This window comes from Sus scrofa, chromosome 2, assembly GCF_000003025.6.
Source record: "Sus scrofa isolate TJ Tabasco breed Duroc chromosome 2, Sscrofa11.1, whole genome shotgun sequence".
Taxonomy (NCBI): Eukaryota; Metazoa; Chordata; class Mammalia; order Artiodactyla; family Suidae; genus Sus; species Sus scrofa.
Window position 1 is genome coordinate 119,476,991 of NC_010444.4, and position 17,883 is coordinate 119,494,873.

The 17,883-nt window shown below is 39.6% G+C and overlaps 1 protein-coding gene and 1 long non-coding RNA gene across 2 annotated transcripts in view; both read right to left on the reverse strand.

The window, feature by feature from the left end:
• CCDC112 (coiled-coil domain containing 112) overlaps positions 1 to 3,815 on the reverse strand; it is a 37,402-nt gene extending 33,587 nt beyond the window's left edge. The window contains 1 exon segment of the mRNA XM_021084645.1: positions 3,785 to 3,815. The gene's annotated coding sequence lies outside the window, so the exon portion shown is untranslated.
• The window catches only part of LOC110259444, an 87,465-nt gene continuing 73,399 nt past the window's right edge, over positions 3,818 to 17,883 (reverse strand). Inside the window, exons 2-3 of the long non-coding RNA XR_002341855.1 lie at positions 14,507 to 14,561; positions 3,818 to 3,852 (exon numbers count right to left, since the gene is read on the reverse strand). This is a non-coding gene — a long non-coding RNA (uncharacterized LOC110259444). The remainder of the gene's footprint in view (positions 3,853 to 14,506; positions 14,562 to 17,883) is intronic.

Here is a 17,883-nt window from a genome sequence, read left to right on the forward strand (position 1 = left end):
AGTTTCAAATTACAACTCTGAATATTACCATTAACAGCAAACTGAGCAAAGCTTAAGATGATTTTGCAGTTCTTTTTGTCCTTAGAATATGTCCTACCTGGGGTATCCAGATAGAGTGTTGTGTTCAAGAGTTTTCTGAAATCTGTCTTTTCTGTGCAGTAATGGGATCCGTTTTTAAGTACTTGGATTCTGTTGATTGTGTATGTGTTCCATTTCACTGTTTCCTCTTCTGTTTTCAGCTTACTTTTTAAAAATACGTAAAACGTGTGTAATATATGTACCATCAAAATGATATGACATGATATAATATATATAATAAAGAAGTCTTGCTTCCAAAGACATCCTCTGCATGCCTTTTCAACTGATCTTCAATATAATCATTTTTATTAATTTATGGCATGTTCTTTGGTATTTTTTTGCAAAAAATGAGTATATATGTATTCTTATTTTTTCCTTTTTTCTTATGAAAACATGTAGCATATGGCATTAGTTTCCTAGGGTGGCCATAACAAAGTATCACAAACTGGGTGGTTTATAACAATGGCAATGTGTTCTCACAGTTCAGGAGGCCAGAGTTTAAAATCATGGTGGAGCAGAGTTGGTTCCTTCTTGGGGGTTTAGAGGAAGTACTGTTCCAGGCCTCTCTCCTTCTGTGGTCACCAGCTCCCTGTGGCATTCCTTGGCTTGTGGAAGTGGTACTCCAGTCTTTGCCTCTGTCTTTGTATGTCCTTCTCCCCTGTGTGTCTGTGTTTCTGTGTTCAAATTTCCTTCTTCTTATAAGGACACCAACCATTGGATTAGGGTTCTCCCTAATCCAGTATGACTTTACTGTAACTTGATTCCATCAACAAAGACCCTGTTTCCAAGTGAGGACACATTCACAAGTACTGGGCATGAAGACTTCAGCATATCTTTTTAAAGGATACAATTCAACCCATAACACAATACATAATATTCTACACCTTATATATTTTGTAACTCACTTGATATAAATTCACAGACATCTTCCTCATTTAAAAAAAATTTTTTTTAGGGCTATGAGTGAGGCATATGGAAGTTCCCAGGCTAGGGGTCAAATTGGAGCTACGGCTGCCAGCCTAAACCCCAGCCACAGCTATGCCAGATCACAGCATCTGTGACCTACACTACAGCTCATGGCAACGCCAGATCCTTAACCCATTGAGCAAGGCCAGGGATTGAACTGCATCTTCACAAATAGTAGTTGGGTTCCTTTCCACTGAGCCACAATGGGAACGCCTTCCTCGTTTTTTCAAAGGACACATAGTATTTTATTTAAACAGTCATTTATTAATGTTTGGTGTATTTCTAATCTTTTGCTAAATTATGGGGAAAAATTTTTTTCTTCTACCCTTCTAGGTCCTTCTTGTAGCTTAATAATTAAATTGACATGAGAAAGATTAACAGGAGAAAATCAAATTTTAATCTTATACAAAAAAGAATTCATAAAAATATGAATGAGACTCAAAGAAATTACCAAGGCAGGCAGATTTTATACTTTTTAGACAAAGAAACAATCAATTTGTGAAGAACTGACAAGACAAAGGAACTTGGGCTTGGGTACTAGTTAGTAAAGAAACTGAGCAGAATTTATTCATATAGCTTCTCCAGCCTGAATTCCCCATTCCTAACAAGAAAAATGTCTCTACTTTCTGGTGCAGGGAAGTTGTCTTTCACATGGGAGATTTATCTTCTGCTTTCAGGGGTAAAGAGGAGAGGGTCAGAGTGTCCTTCTTGCACTAGCTGTTTCTCAGGTAACTTGAATTCAGAACAATGGGCCAAAGTGGCATATTTGCAGGTGGCCTGCCCCGAACCCCACTGCAAGTAACAATTCATCAGTATTTCATATTTGGGGAAGTGTATCTTCAGTGAAACTGCTGAGTCACATGATAAATGCAAAGACAACATAGCTAGATATTGCTAAATTCCTTTCCCTGGCTAAGTTGTACCATTTTACAGTCCCACTAGCAATGCCTGAGGGTACCTGTTTATTATTTGCCATCACAGTATTTCATCAATTTTTGTATTTTGGACAATCTGAATAGATGAAAAATGTTATCTCCTAGTGATTTTAATATGCCTTTCTCGTGTTATGAATGAAGGTCAGCCTTTTTTCAGATGTTGAAGGACATTGGCTTTTTCTTTTCTTTTTTTTTTTTTACTTCCAAGTTAAATGCATTTTTATTTTCCAAAGTCCATTCACAAAACTGAATTGATTAATTTCAGCTGCATAGCAGCTAATGATTACTGCATGGCAGTTAAAACAATGTGAGCAGTGAGTGGCTCAGATAAAGGTCCTCTTAAAGATGTTCCTTTTAGCCATGAGCTTGGACTGATGAGCTTCTGGTTTTTTAAGAGCTGACAAGCCTGTAGTAGCAGACTCCTCCTTGGCAGTAATAATTAAAACCTTCCGCCACTGCCATAGCTACTGCTGCTGCTGGAACTGCCATGGCCATCTTAGTTTCATGGTTCAGCAAAGTATTGGCCTCTACCACCACAGGGGCCAGAACTTCTGCCTCCAAAGTTTCCTCCTTTCATGGGTCCAAAATTTGAAGATTGATTGTTGTAAGTGCCAAAATCATTGTCGCTTCCACCACCTCCAAAACTGCTTCCATCATTACCAAATCCATTATAGCCATCCCCACTGCCACCACATCCACCACCACCATGACTGCCACCAAGACATTGGTTTTTTCTTTAAAACTCTGTTCACATCTTTCCCCAGTGGGATTTGGCTTTTCTCTTTCCAGATTTTAAGAGCGCTTCATCAATTAGGCGATTATAATATAATTTAGTGATGTAAATTACAAATATTTCCTTCTAGGTTTTTAAATTGTTTAGTGGCATTTGCTTTGAAAAAGTTTTTTTGTTTTTATGTAGTCAAGTTTGTCAATGTTTTAGGACATTCTTTGATGCTTCTGGATTTGTAGTTATAATTGGAAAGGCTCAGTTTATAAAAAAACAAATCCTTGTTTTCTTGTGTAGTTTTACTTTTTACATTTAGATATTTGGATTATTTGGATTTCATTCTCATATCCAGCCTGAGCCATGGATTCAATTTTACTTTTTCCCAAATGGCTATCCAGTTATGCCAAAAACATTTATTAAAAATAGTACATTTTCACCAGTGATTTTAGGTGCCACTTTTCACATATAATTGCTCTACTTTGAATTTCTTATTCTATTCTATAATTCTCTATATCTAGTTATGTATCCGTGAACATACTTCTTTATTTATAAGGGCTTTATAAAATGTTTTAACAACTTACAGAGCTAGTTCCTCTCTTCTTTTTGGGGTTTTCTTACCTTTCTTTGCTTGTTCATTTCCCAAAATAACTTTAGAATCAAGAGTCTATTTTAGGAGAAAAAAATCTCAATATTTTTAATGGAATCACATTATACATATATATATTTTTTTACTAACTTGAGAAGAATTAACATATGTGTGATGTAGAGTTGTCCAATTCATGAACAAGGTATGCTTTTACATTTTTTCAAGTCTACTTTTGCATCTTTCAAGAGTAAATATTTTAAGTTTATTCCTAAGTTTTAAAAATCTTTTTTATTACAACTACAGCTGTGATTTCCCTTTCCTCAATATCACCTAGTTGGTTACTCTTTGGGTATACAAAAGACTACTGATTTTTATTTAATTTTTTTTACATTGCTACTTAATCAAGTCTCTTAATTTTAGTTTTTAGAATGATTCTTTTAGGGTTTCCTTTTACATTGTTACATTATCTATTGCAAACAGAGATCATGTTACCTCTTTCTTTCCAATTCTCAAACTTATTCCAGACAGGAAGAAGGAAGAAAGCTGTCAACTGGGTTCCCCTGAAATCAGATCATAAAATTAAGATGCAGAAGGGCCAAATGTTTTGTTTTAATAATTATGCAGCGATTTTTACTACAAATTGAACAATTGTGAAACAGTTATGATTCATCCCAAAGTCAGAGAATAATATACTCAAAATGTATAGAACTGCCCCAGAGAGTTAGGCAAAATCAAATATATTCTTATGCCTAGGCACTGGATTCTTTTTACATAAGGCTTAATTATTAACAAAATATCTGTATTACTCTCCTAAACACTCTAAGTAAGTGTATAATTTTATAGTTCACCTACGGAATCCACTAGTATAAAGTGACAGAGCTGGAATAAAGTTGGTTCATATTGACTTCTGAAATCAGAATAAAAGGTAACCAATATTGCTTACATAAGGAGAGATAATTTCCTCTACGGTTTTCACGTTAAAAAAAAAAAAAAGTTAAGAGTTCCCTTGTGGTGCAGAAGGTTAAGGATCTTGTGTTGTCACTGCTATGGCTTTGTTGCTGCTGTAGTGCAGGTTTGATCTCTGACCTGGGAATGTCCACATGCCATGGGTACAGCCAAAAAAAAAAAAAAAAAAAAAATTTGAACTCCTTTTGGCTGACCTTGAAATTACTGCTCTCATACAAAATATTCACTTGTTTAAACTTAACTATATTATTCCTGGAAACTAAAAAGAGAAAGTGATTTAAAGAGTTCCCAGCCTTTCTGCCTGTACTTTGCAGTCCTTCAGAAATATTAATGTTCCCTAACCAGGTAGTCTCCAACAGACTGTCATTTGCCAGAGGATGGGCCCCAAATATCTGTTGTTGAACAATAACAACAGCCAGAGAAACAACAGTCAATCTGCCTCAAAAGTAGCTGTTAAAGACAATTTAAAGGTAGGTTTGTATAAAAAGGAAAAAAATGTGAATATTTATTTTAAAAATAATAATCCTTACTTTTTATGGCCTACTGTGTGCTAAACACTCTTCTCAACACACATAACTATGCTTTGGTGTAAATAAATCAATTTTAAGCATCTTAGTTAATACACTTTCTAAGATAATATAGCTAGAACATGGCACAGCCAAGCATCAAGCCTGGATCTGACTTTATAGTCAATATTTATTTTCCCAATGCCTAAAAACATCAGAGCTTATTTTTCTTGTTTTGAAAAATAATTTTTTCCCAGAGGCTAGTAGAAAATAAAGAAGATAATCACTTGTGTTCGAATGGATGTTGACGATTCTTTTGCGGGTAGTCCCAGGGTTTTATTTTTCAGATTTGCCTCAGGGAAATGAAAAATCTTCAGTATGGTTGACAGTTTTACGACTATACCACTTGGCCCCAGTAGAGCATTTCTGCTTGAAAATTCAAACCAATGTGATGAACATGAACTTATCATTTAAAAAATTGATTTCAGAAAGAGGCATCATAGGCTCATTCTTCTACAGCTAGATAGAAAATTAAACTCATAAATCACCTATATATGCCCTTGGATTTACTGCAAAATTTTAAGAACTTCTAGCTCATAGGAACAAAATAACTTTTCAATTGAGTGTTTTACTTTTGCTTGAGAATTTTAAATCAAAACAGGTCTCTCTATATAAATGTGGAAGGTAAGAAACTGTACATCATGAAAATATAAAGAAAATATTAACAAATGGTTAGGACTTCTGTGATGTTTGAGATTTTTTGCAATTATCTATTAATTTGAGCAGCTATACTGACTACCTCCAGCCTTTTTTTTTTATGTGAGAAAACAACTATTTTTAAAACCAGTACTTTTTGAATTTTTGTTATATACAGGCTGAGAGAATCCTAACATTTTAATATTAGTTGGTGTTTACAAAAAGTAAATGTCTAGTGATGGGCATAATTTGCAGCACAGAGACACCGTATGGCTTGCTCACACTGGAAGGAAAATCAAGTATTAGTTTAGGGCTGTTATCAAGGAAAGACTACAGCTACCAAACAGGGCTTCTGAGGAGAGGGAAATACCAGGAAGTGGACATCCTACCCTGAACCGGGCATGAAAGTGGGCAGCATTGAGAGACTGCTCAGAGGGTATTACAGATCTGCTTGCAGGAAGTACCTGCTGGAAACCTTAATGGAATCAAAGAGAAAGAAAAAAGGAAAGGTTTTGGTTTTGCACAAGTATGTAAAGCCGAGTGTGCACCTGACTTGGCCCGTTGGTCAGTATAAATGAATAAGACATAATAACTCATTCCTGCAGATGTGTTTCCCCTGCATATTGATATTTCTATGAGGACTGGGTCCTAGCTTGGGAGGCAAGAACTTTCTTGGCAGAGCTTGGGAACCGTAGATGTCAGCCACCTATGGCAGAACTGCTCTCCTTCCTTAAGGCTGCCATGGGAGACCACCTGGAGAAGGGCACAGAGAGGGAGCCTTCAACACAGAGTAGACTAGATGACTTAGTTCATTAGGTAATTCTGCAGAAATAATACAGATATAATTCAAGTGAGAAGACAGAAAGACCCTGGTACATAAAATTTTACAACTCTCTTAAAGCTCTAGAGTCAAAGGAGCTATCAAAATTAAAATTGCAATTTGATTAGAAAACATTGGTAACACTACATATAAATATCCCTAGAATACAATCATCAGAAGAAAATTAGCAGTTTCAGTAGTTATATTCATAAACAAGAAAGAAAAAAAATAAATGAACTAAACACCCTGCTCAAGAGGATCAGGGAAAACTCAACAACCAAAAAAAGGAAAACAGAAAAAAATGAATTAAGAAAAGTCAAAGAAAAAAATAATAAAATAAAAACCAGAAATGATAATCCTAATGAATAAATTTAACCAGTTAAGATAGATAAACCAGGAGTTCCCACTGTGGCTCAGTGGGTTAAGGTCCTGATGTTGTCTCTGTAGTATATGGGTTTGATATCCGGACTCGCTCAGTGAACTAAGGATCTGGCATCGCCGTGAGCTGCAGCATAGATCACAGGTGCAACTCGGATCTGGTGTTGCTGTGGCCATGGTGTAAGCTGGCAGCTGCAGCTCCAATTTGACCCCTAGGCCGGAAACTTCCATATGCTGCAGGTGTAGTCTTAAAAAGGAAAAAAAAAAAAAAAAGATAGATAAACCTCTAGCTAACCTAAGAATTAAAATTAAGAAAGCACAAATATACTTAATAAAAAGGAAAGGAAACAAAGGAAAATAAAAGAATCACAGAAGACTATTTTGCTTGACTGCAAATAAATATGAAAATCCAGATGAATCAATCATTTCTCTAAAAAAATACTGTTTACTAAAATTGTTAAATCAAAAATCTAGATATTAAACATTACAAAGCCTAAGAAAAAGGAAAAAGTTGTTAAAATGGTAGGCTCCCAAAGAGTACCAGGCCCAGAGGGTTTCATAAAGCCTCTAATTTTGTGAAATCTTACAGAATAAATAGCCTCTAATGATTATTTTTTAAAATATTTATTTATTTATTTTGTCCTTTTGCCATTTCTTGGGCCGCTCCCGCGGCATATGGAGGTTCCCAGGCTAAGGGTCGAATCAGAGCTGTAGCCGCCTGCCTACGCCAGAGCCACAGCAGCGCAGGATCCGAGCCGCGTCTGCAACCTACACCACAGCTCACGGCAATGCCGGATCGTTAACCCACTGAGCAAGGGCAGGGATCAAACCTGCAACCTCATGGCTCCTAGTCAGATTCGTTAACCACTGCGCCACCACGGGAACTCCTCTCTAATGATTTTTAAGTTGTTCCAGAGCAGAGACAAAAAGAGGAAAACGTCCAAATTTTCATAAGTCATATATTGATACCAAAAGCTGACAGCAAAAGCACAAAAAAGAAAACTACTGATAAAGATAATTTTGAGTATTGATGCAAAAAATGTTTATCACCTTGTAGCAAACTGAATCCAGCAGCAACTCTCCCCTCAAGATCATGAGAATGATTCAGTATTATTCACTATGTTAGGGAGTGGTTGGGTACAGTCGTTTGACTTAGCATCTATTTCAGTCTCTTCTTAGTGTGCCATCTGTACTGTAGAGACTGGAAAGCTCAGAACCCTCATTTCCCAGGCTCCTCAATGTAAATTATGTTTTGCTAATCAGAGGCCTCTGTGTGAAATTTGATTTCAGAACTCAAATAGAGAAAGACACCATAGCAAGGCACACATTTTGCTGGGACGCATTATAGCAGACACAGAGAAACTCTGCTGCTGAGAGTTTCAGCATCAGTTTTCTAATTCAGAGGTGACAGAGAAGAAGGCTTGTTGCTGGAGCTAAGAATTCTGGTGGCAACTTCTTGTCCCCAGATCACATTAAGGCAGTGACCTTCTGGAGCTAAAAGGAGGAGCGTGACTTCCTCACTACGGTAGAGGGAGCAGGTCTGTTGGTGGGCCAGTTCTACAGTATGGCTTTGGGAGTTACTCCCAGAGAGCTTGCACCTGCAGCTCCCCATTGATTTATAAGCAGCTCATCACTTGTATTAAATCCCTCTCTGATTCACGCAAGTGAACTCTGGTTAATAAAATAGATTAAAAGAGAAAAAAAGGTACAATTTTCTCTATATATGCTGGGAAAGCATTTGATAAATTTCAACATCTCTAATTTATTTTTCATAATTTTCATAAAACAGCAAAGATCGATATTTCTTAAAAACTAGCACTAGGTTTAATGAGGACGACCAGAAGTATTCCCATTAAAATCAAAAGTAAGACAATTATACCTATAGTCACCATTATTATGTAGCATAGCTCTAGAGGTTTAACCAATGAAATTAGACAAGAGAAAGATACAGGAGGAAACACTGGAAAAAAGCTACATTAATTACTATTTACAGATAATTGTATACTTGGAAAACCCAAAAAACTCAATTACAAGTCTGTTGCAAACAACATGAGAACTTATGAGATGGATGGGTACTAAGTTAGTGTGCAAAAATCAACTGCCTTCATCCATACAAACAACCAGTTAGAAAACATAATGCATATTTCAACTCATCTCAATTTTGAAAAAGAAAAAAAAGACATAATGAAAATAAAGACCCAAATTGCAATAGCAAAAAAGAAAATACCCCAAAAATAAAAGGACACTTCCTGCTTAACAAAGATGACATTTTCTTTTATTTTCTTTTTTCTTTTTTCAGGCCACTCTTGTGGCATATGGAAGTTCCCAGGCTAGGGGTTGAATCAGAGCTACAGCTACAGGCCTATGCCACAGCCATAGCAACGCCAGGTCTGAGTCATGTCTGCAACCTACACCACAGCTCACAGCAATGCCATATCCTTAACCTACTGAGTGAGGCCAGGGATTGAGCCTGCATCCTCATGGATACTAGTAGGATAGGTTCTTAACCCGCTGAGCCACAATGGGAACTCTCAAAGATGGCATTTTAAATTAGTAACTCTGGAGTTCCCATTGTGGCGCAGTGATTAACGAATCCGACTAGGAACCATGAGGTTGTGGGTTTGGTCCCTGCGCTTGCTCAGTGGGTTAATGATCCGGCGTTGCCGTGAGCTGTGGTGTAGGTTGCAGACGCGGCTCGGATCCCGCGTCGCTGTGGCTCTGGCGTAGGCAGGCGGCTACAGCTCCGATTCGACCCCTAGCCTGGGAACCTCCATATGCTGCGGGTGCAGCCCAAGAAATAGCAAAAAAACAAAGACAAAAAAAAAAAAATTTAGTAACTCTTTCAGAGGGGACTTATACAATAGGTTAACCCTCATACCCATGTGTGTCTGAAAAAAGTTATTTTGCTCATATCTGAAGGAGAATCTGGCTCAGTAGAAAACTTTAGATAGAAAGTTTTCCTCAGAACAATGAAGACATTGTTCTATTGTCTCTTCTACCTAATACTGCCACTAAGTCCAATAACCATCTGACTGTTATCCATCTCTAGCTAATCTGTTTCCTTAATTTGGAAGCTCTTTAAGAAACAAAAACAAAAGCAAATCACTTTGCAATTTACTGTCAGAGGTTTGGGTAGAACTTAAAGCCTGCCAAGTCCAGCACAGCACTGGAATGTTCTTCCCATTATATCTGATACCCTAATGACTACTTACTGTGGAAAATAAAATGCCAAAAAATGTAAGCAAAATTTATCTTCAACTAATTCAGCTCACATTCTTTAATGATTTCCTACCAATGAAATTTGAGAACCTCCCCTTTCCAAAACTACAGAAACTGCATTTCAGTTTTTGTCCACCAGATGTCATCCAAGAAACAACAAACAACCGTAGAGAGTCTATATTCGATTCTTTGCAAAAGAAATATATTTCCATGCTTTATGCATGAAAATTAGAATGTTCTTGTTAAGACCGATGAGCAGTATGGGTAGGAAGGCACATACTAGTTAAAACCTTGGCAGAAAAATAAAAACATTTACTCTCATATTCAGATTCTCAAATATAGTCAACTGACTTTGTCTCTTAAATAGATTCAGTTTCCCAAATTTTATACTAAATCTAAGAGCTCTTTTTAGTGAAGATTATTAGAATAGGGTGGGTTTTTGTTTGTTTGTTTGTTTTCCTTTTTTAGGGCTGCACCTTCGGCATATGGAGGTTCCCAGGCGAGGGGTTGTAGCCTATGCCACAGCCACATCAATGCCCGATCCAAGCCACATCTGCAACCTACACCACAGCTCGCAGCAACGCCGGATTCTTAACCCCCTGAGCGAGGCCAGGGATGGGACCCACAACCTCATGGTTACTAGTGGGATTCATTTCCACTGCGCACAACAGGAACTCCAAGCATAGTTTTCAACACTACTGATTTCTATATGATATAAGCAGTTTAAAAGAAACTCAACTATTTATACCAGAATGTAAACCAAAAGAAGAAAGACTAGTAAAACTGTGAAGTTCATGAACTAATTTTTACCAACTACCTCTTTCAGTCTTTGATAATCTATTATCCCCTATTGTGTGTGACCAGGCTCCTTAAATGACCTACAAGCCCTGCATGATCTGGGCCTGACCACCTTTCCTGTTTCCTTCTCTTTCCTTCCTGGTTCTCCAGCTACCCTGGGCTTCTTCAGTTCTCCAAATGTGCCGGTGCTCCTTTGCCTATGTGAGCAGCGGAATCTGGAGCGAATCCTTAACCGTCTCTTTAGCCATGACCCTTCTGGACACAGTTTGAATGTCAGTTCCGAAGGAAGCCTTCTCTGGCCATCTCCACCCTCATTGGGTTTGGATCTCTTGTCATCTGTTTTTCCCATCAAAGAGGTGTCACCATTTGATCTGATCTAGAGAGCAGCCTCCATGGGACACCCCTATTCTATGCCATCTAGTCATCAGTAGTGCTTAATAAAGAAATATTTTTATTTGTATTTATTTGTAAATAAATAATGTTTCATAATTATTTACTTAAAGAAAGAATTTTTTTTTTTGGCTCCCCGTTGGGGAACCTAAAGAAATAATTTGATTCCGTCGTGCGCAGTGGTTAACGAATCCGACTAGGAACATGAGTTGCGGTTCGTCCTGCCTTGTCAGTGGTTAACGATCCGGCGTTGCGTGAGCTGTGTGTAGGTTGCAGACTCGGCTCGGATCCGCGTTGCTGTGGCTCTGGCGTAGGCCGTGCTACAGCTCGATTCAATAGCTGGAACTCATATGCCGGAGCGGCCAAGAAATAGCACAAAACAACAAAAAAAAAAAAAAAAAAAAATAATAATAATAATAATAATAATTTTTAATTTAATTTTAAAAATTTTTAATTTTTCTTATTTAAAAAATTTTTTTTGTCTTTTAGGGCAGCACCTGTGGCATATGGAGGTTCCCAATCTAGGGGTCAAATCGGAGCCGTAGGCACTGACCTAAGCCACAGTCACAGCAACACCAGATCCAAGCCTCGTCTGCAACCTATACCACAGCTCACAGCAATGCCGGATCCTTAACTCACTGAGTGAGGCCAGGGGTTGATCCTGCATTCTCATGGATACTAGTTAGATTAATTTCCACTGAACCACAATGGGAAGGCCAAGAAAGGATTCTGGAATACAGATTACAATGTTTGTACACCTTCCCTACTAGGATGCAAGTTCCATGAGGAAAGAGCTTTGTTTCATTCACTGTTGCATTCCTGGCCCAACACAAGCCCACTGCAGGCATCAATAAGTATTTGTTAAATGGATACATGCATAAATTAATGAGTAAATATTCTCTAAACAAAACATTAGAAGATATTTGGACACATGTGCAGAATGAGGATTAGCTTTAGACAGAGTTGCCAAATTTGGGAGCAATTACAAGTCTTTTTTTTAAGCAACTATTTTTGTCCACTGGTAAAGTGGTATGTGGATGACAAAAACGTCGGTCATCTGAGGCAACACCAAGGTGAAAGTATACTTTCCTTATTATTTTTAGCAGCAATTTTGTTTCTTATACCCCTTATTCACTCACTTAGGAACCAGCCAAAAATATGACACTGAATCCTTTCATCCTGGGGGACTTAACTGAGATTTTTCAAGTAGGATGATGTAGTGCAGTTATTGACTCCCTCTCGTAGGTGGATGCAAGGGTCGCCACAACTCTTCCACCCAGGAAAGGGCCTGGATGGGGGATTTTTTCAGGAAGTGCCACAGCATGGCACAGGAATCCTGAATGGAATTATTCAACCCATTATTCCACAAGTATTAATCATTTATATATCATTATGTGCCAGTTACATTGCTTTAAGCTGGGGCTACAGAGCCAAATGAGACATGGGCCTTGCCCTCAAGAAGCCTACCATCTTTTAGGGAAGACAGGCTCATAGATCAACAGCTGAAGTCCAGCATGGTCCACACACAAATACAATGTGCGAGGTATCACAGCAATACACAGTTCAATGTAAATTAGAGTTGGGGTTGGGGGACCTCAAGAGAATTTCCTTAAAGAGGAGACACCCGAGCTTAGTTTTCAAGGACAAGAAGCATTTAACTGCAGAAATAAAAAAAGGGGAAACAGGAAGTTCCCACTGTGGCTCAGGGGTAATGAACCTGACTAGTATCCATGAGGATGTGAGTTTGATCTCTGGGCGAAGGATCTGGCATTGCCATAAGCTGTGGTGTACGTCACAGATGTGGCTTGGATCTGGCATTGCTGTGGCTGTGGCATAGGCTGGCAGCTGTAGCTTCGATTCAACCCCTAGCCTGGGAACTTCCATATGCCGCAGATACAGTGCCAAAAAAAGAAAAGAAAAGAATAAACAGACTTTTAGAAGAGAAAATAAGGTGAGAGGGGGCTCAGAGAAATGAGACACAGTGGCTTGTGTAGCGAAGAGAGTCAGCCTGCTCTAATGAAGGGTGTAATCTAGAAGAGAGTCAGCTTGCTGTAATATAGAACAGAGTCAGCCTGCTGTAATCTAGAACAGAGTCAGCCTGCTGTAATCTAGAACAGAGTCAGCCTGCTATAATGAAAGGGTGAAGCCCTTTCAACTAGAAGCTGGGAGACTCGCAATGACAAGTAATTCCTCCACTCCCACTCTCACAACCCAATCCCAGCGAAGGGAAGACGTTTTCAACGTGAGTGACAGCTATGGCAAATGCAGGTTTACAAATTAGCATGAGCTTTTATTATGGGTTTTCTAGGGGAAATCACTGAAGCTGGTGGAAGAGATCAGGCAAAGACTTTGGTGAGACTACGCTGTTGCATCTGTAAGAGATGCTCTAGTAGCCTGGATACCAGACACCAGAGCCCAAGGAGAAAGCTAATGAGCTGCCATTTTCTGGGGAGGTACAATCTCAGGGAAGCACGAGTGGGGGAAAAGAGAATGAGGCAGAGGCAATGTGAGTGAGGCAAGAGTCAGCCCACGGTTGGTTAAAAGCCTGGTTAATGTTCCATCTCACGGATGTGTTCAGTAGTTCACGTAAATGAATGCATCTCAAGGCAGCCCGTCAGGAGAAGGGAAGGGAAAGGGATCTATCTTCCAGGTCTTTCCCATGCCCCATCTCCCACTGGTCATGAGTCTGCCCCATGGGGCACTGACTACCCTGCAAAGGCATGGCTTGGTCTCCCCAGGCACCAGAGGGAAGCTGAGCTTAGCAGGCATCTACCATGTACTTCAGCTACCTATTACCTTTGGACCCATTTTACATTTGGCGAAGGTCCTCGTTTAAGAGTGTGCTCTCCAAAGAAAGCATAAATTCTTCAGACGCCTTAGATGTGAGGACGCAGGGTCTAGGTTCTGCCAACCAGACCCACATGACTGGGAAAGTGAATGAGGCACCTCACAGAATCCACTCTGGCAGATGGAGGGAGAAGCAGCACCTTCCAGAGACCATGGCCAGAGAGGTCCTAGCACTAGGCCACCCCTGGGGGTGTAGGAAGAGCTGTCTGGTCCTAGGGACAGCGGAGTGTCCCCCAGAGTCCTCCTGCTATGTAACTTGCAGGTAGCTCCTGGTCTCAGAGCAGCAGTGGCTGACTCTCTGGCCTTCACTAAGATTCTGAGAACTATTAAAACCTTTACTTAATAAAGGCTTTGGGGGAGTTTTTTTTCTTAAACTAGCTAGAGTGGGTTGTTTAAAAAATCAGAGACCTTGAAAGATTCATGTAGCCTAAAAATAAATTCGGGGTTGTCTTCAAATTATGACATACTTCTAATCCTAGATCTGCTCATTTATGTGAAACATACTGCATTAATTTCTATTCCATATCCTATAATCACAGAATTCTAGAGTCTTAGACATAAAAGGATCCTTTTAGAGACTATTTTATCACTTACTTTTGGCTTTGAGCAAATCTTCACACCACACCCATGTGAGGGAACCAAGCTTCTCCTGAAATAAACAGCAACAAAAGATAATTTATATGAGCTGAAATGTCTTTGTGCCAGCCATCCTGTGAGTAGGGCTGGGAGGGCACTCTCAGGAAGTTTTTTTTAAATGTGGGAAACAGGTGAAGGGCCTGCAGGCTGTAACCTAATTTAGTCAGACACTTGTGGTAGGGAAAAAAAAAGCCAGTGACCTATAAATCAGTCATTTTTCTGTAATATCTAGTGAAACCAGGTCACTTACTCCAGCCCTAACTTTGTTCACCTGATCTCTTGGCATTTAGTTAGTTACGAATTTCCTTTTGATAAGGTTTATTAATACATGTATAGGAGAAACAAAAGTATATGGCAAAACCCACAGGAATTTTTGGAAGGTGTCTCCCCTTAAAGGATCCACCTATACCCCAGGTATGTTGTAGCTGAATTACGCTAGGATCACAAATTGTTAGAACAGTTATGATAATTTTCTTCCTTAGTACATTAAAAAAGAATATGGTAAAACTTTCTTTTGATTTGACTTCCCTCTTCAGTGCAAGGTTATAATCACCAAAGGACCACAAGAATGACCTCCAACTAGAACTATTTATCCCCCAAGGACGGCTGAGTGAGTGAGGGTGGCTGTTAGGCTGGGGTGGGTATCAGAATTACTGAAGGGTGCTATGGCCACTCTCCTCCTCTCGGTTGTCACAGGCCTCCTTTGGTTAGGATGGCAAAGAAACAGAGCTCTGGGCTGGCTGATCAGAAACACTTTAATGCAAAATGCATTAGCTGGCAATTTCACCTTATCCAGTCCAGAGAACTCTGCCCCAAAGTTAAAAAAAAAATCTACCCTGGTCACAAAAGGGGATAAAAGCCAATCACAGTTGTAAAAACATATCTTACAGTTTTACAAAGAGATATTTCTCTAAAGTAAACCATTTTGTGACTATATTTCTGAGACCATTAGCCTCCTGTTGTTTCTCCATTCCTCTCTGCCTGTAGTCCCTTGAACATATTCAAGGCCACTTGTCCTGGTTCCCCATGGTATGTGGCCCCAACTGAGATTCACCTCCAGGAGGAGTTGGGGTTCTTTAGTGGGGTGCATCACATCCTCAGTGTGCTGAGCCAAAACCAGATGGAGAACCATTACCTTAGGAAAAAAACAGAGGACAGGAGTTCCTGCTGTGGCACAGTGGGTTAAGAACCTGACCGCAGGGGCTCAGGTTGTTGTGAGGCAGCAGGTTTGATTCTTGACCTAATGCAGTGAGTTAAAGGATCCAGCGTTGTAGTACATGTGGTGGAAGTGGCAGCTGCGGCTTGAATTCAACTCCTGGCCTTTATGCTGTGGGTGCAGCCATTAAAAACAAACAAACAACCCCTCTCCTAAAAAATGAACCACGCCCCCGCCTCCCCCAAGGATAGATCTTGTCATAGCTGGTTTCTTTTTTCCCTTAATTTCAAGTGACAATTACTGCCTCCTTTCACTTTAACTTGAAATACCATGCTCAGCAGGCAGCCGGACAGACCACTGTACCTTTCTCTTTCTCACACTTGAACACAAACATACACACAAACCTATAGCAGATTCAGACACAAAGAGCAGGGAGTTCCCCTTGTGGTGCAGCAGAAATGAATCCGACTAGTAGCTATGAGGATGCAGGTTTGATCCCTGGCCTTGTTCAGAGGGTTGGGGATTTGGTGTTGCTGTGGCTGTGGTGTAGGCTGGCAGCTGCAGCTCCAATGTGACCCCTAGCCTGGGAATTTCCATATGAGGCAGGTGTGTCCCTAAAAGCAAGAGAAAAACAAGAACAAAACCCACGAAAGAGCATATGGTGACCACTTAGTCCACCTCCCACGCCTGATGCCCATTTCCCTGATCCCTCATTCCCCTCTGAGGAAGCAACTATCATTAACCTGTTTCTTGTTTATAATCTCAGAGATATTCTTTCCTACATGAGTAAGTATGTGGGGTATGCATGTATATATATATTCTCCTGTTACACACAAACATATGCTCATACATTGTTTATACACACATTTTTTATTAACAAATAGAGATAATTCTGTATTAGCACACAGCCCTATTCTTTTTGATGGCTGCAGAACATTTAACTGTAACAGAGAACATGATAATTTCTCTAGTAAACTCTAATTACTCTCTTTTCCCCTCATCTCCTATCCTGTCAACTCTAAATTAAAGAAAGAACACAGCAGCATTTGATATTAGCCACAGAGTTTTACCCTCCAATCACCTAAATGGCATTTCCATTTAGGTACTAAATGGATTGGAGGGTATTTTGCCATAAACATTTTTTTTTGTTTTTGTTTTGTTTTGTTTTTCTTTTTAGGGCCACACCCCAGGCATATGGAGGTTCCCAGGCTAGGGGTAAATTAGAGCTAGAGCTGCTGGCCTACACCACAGCCACAGCAATGCAGGATCTGAGCTGAGTCTGTGACCTACATCACAGCTCACAGCAAAACCAGATCCTTAATCCACTGAGTAAGGCCAGGGATCGAACTGACAACCTCATGGTTCCTAGTTGGATTCGTTTCTGCTGCACCATGATGGGAACTCCTTTTTTCCTGTTTTTAAAGCCTGTTTTTAACAGAAAAACTTTAAATCTTATTTCTCTCAAATAGTTTATCTCGGCACTAGTCCCTTACGTACTGATACTAAATATGCATAGGATTGATTTTATTATTCCCACGTGGTAATGATAAAATTCATTTCCTATTTTCAGTTAGGGTGAGGTGACCAGAGGACACTGAGAGTAGCCCAGAAATTCTGAAGGATAGGGATGGATAGGCATCTCTGTCCTGCCCCAAGGAGTTCTCTAGCTGTCTTGACCTCAGAAAACCTGCCCTTGGAATTTCTGCTGGCATATATTTGGATGCAACCAATCTGATCTTCTGGTCCATTCCTTTAGAGTTGCTAAGGAACTCTGAACTTTCTCCTGATGGGGTCACTGGACATCACCATAACCAAGGGCTCTACCAAAGTCTCAAAGCCCAGGAAAGTGACAGTGAAGGAAAAAAAAAAAAAAAAACCCACTGTGTTGCCCTCCCCTCACCACCATTAACAATTTACAACCAACAATGGTTCTCTTTCATCATCCCACCAAATACAATGGCAAGAGAAAGAAGCTCCTAGTAATTCCACATATTTCCGCTGCTACCAAGACTCACAAGCCTGTAACATCATCCTTAGTGTAAAGAAAAGTCCAGAGGACAAACACCTTAGGGTGAACAACCTTTCTTTGAAAGAAGTAGCAACATCACTTTCTGGTGTTATGGCCACAGGTGGTCAGCTGTCCTCCAAAAATTTATGTTCCCTTCCTTCTGAAGGGAGA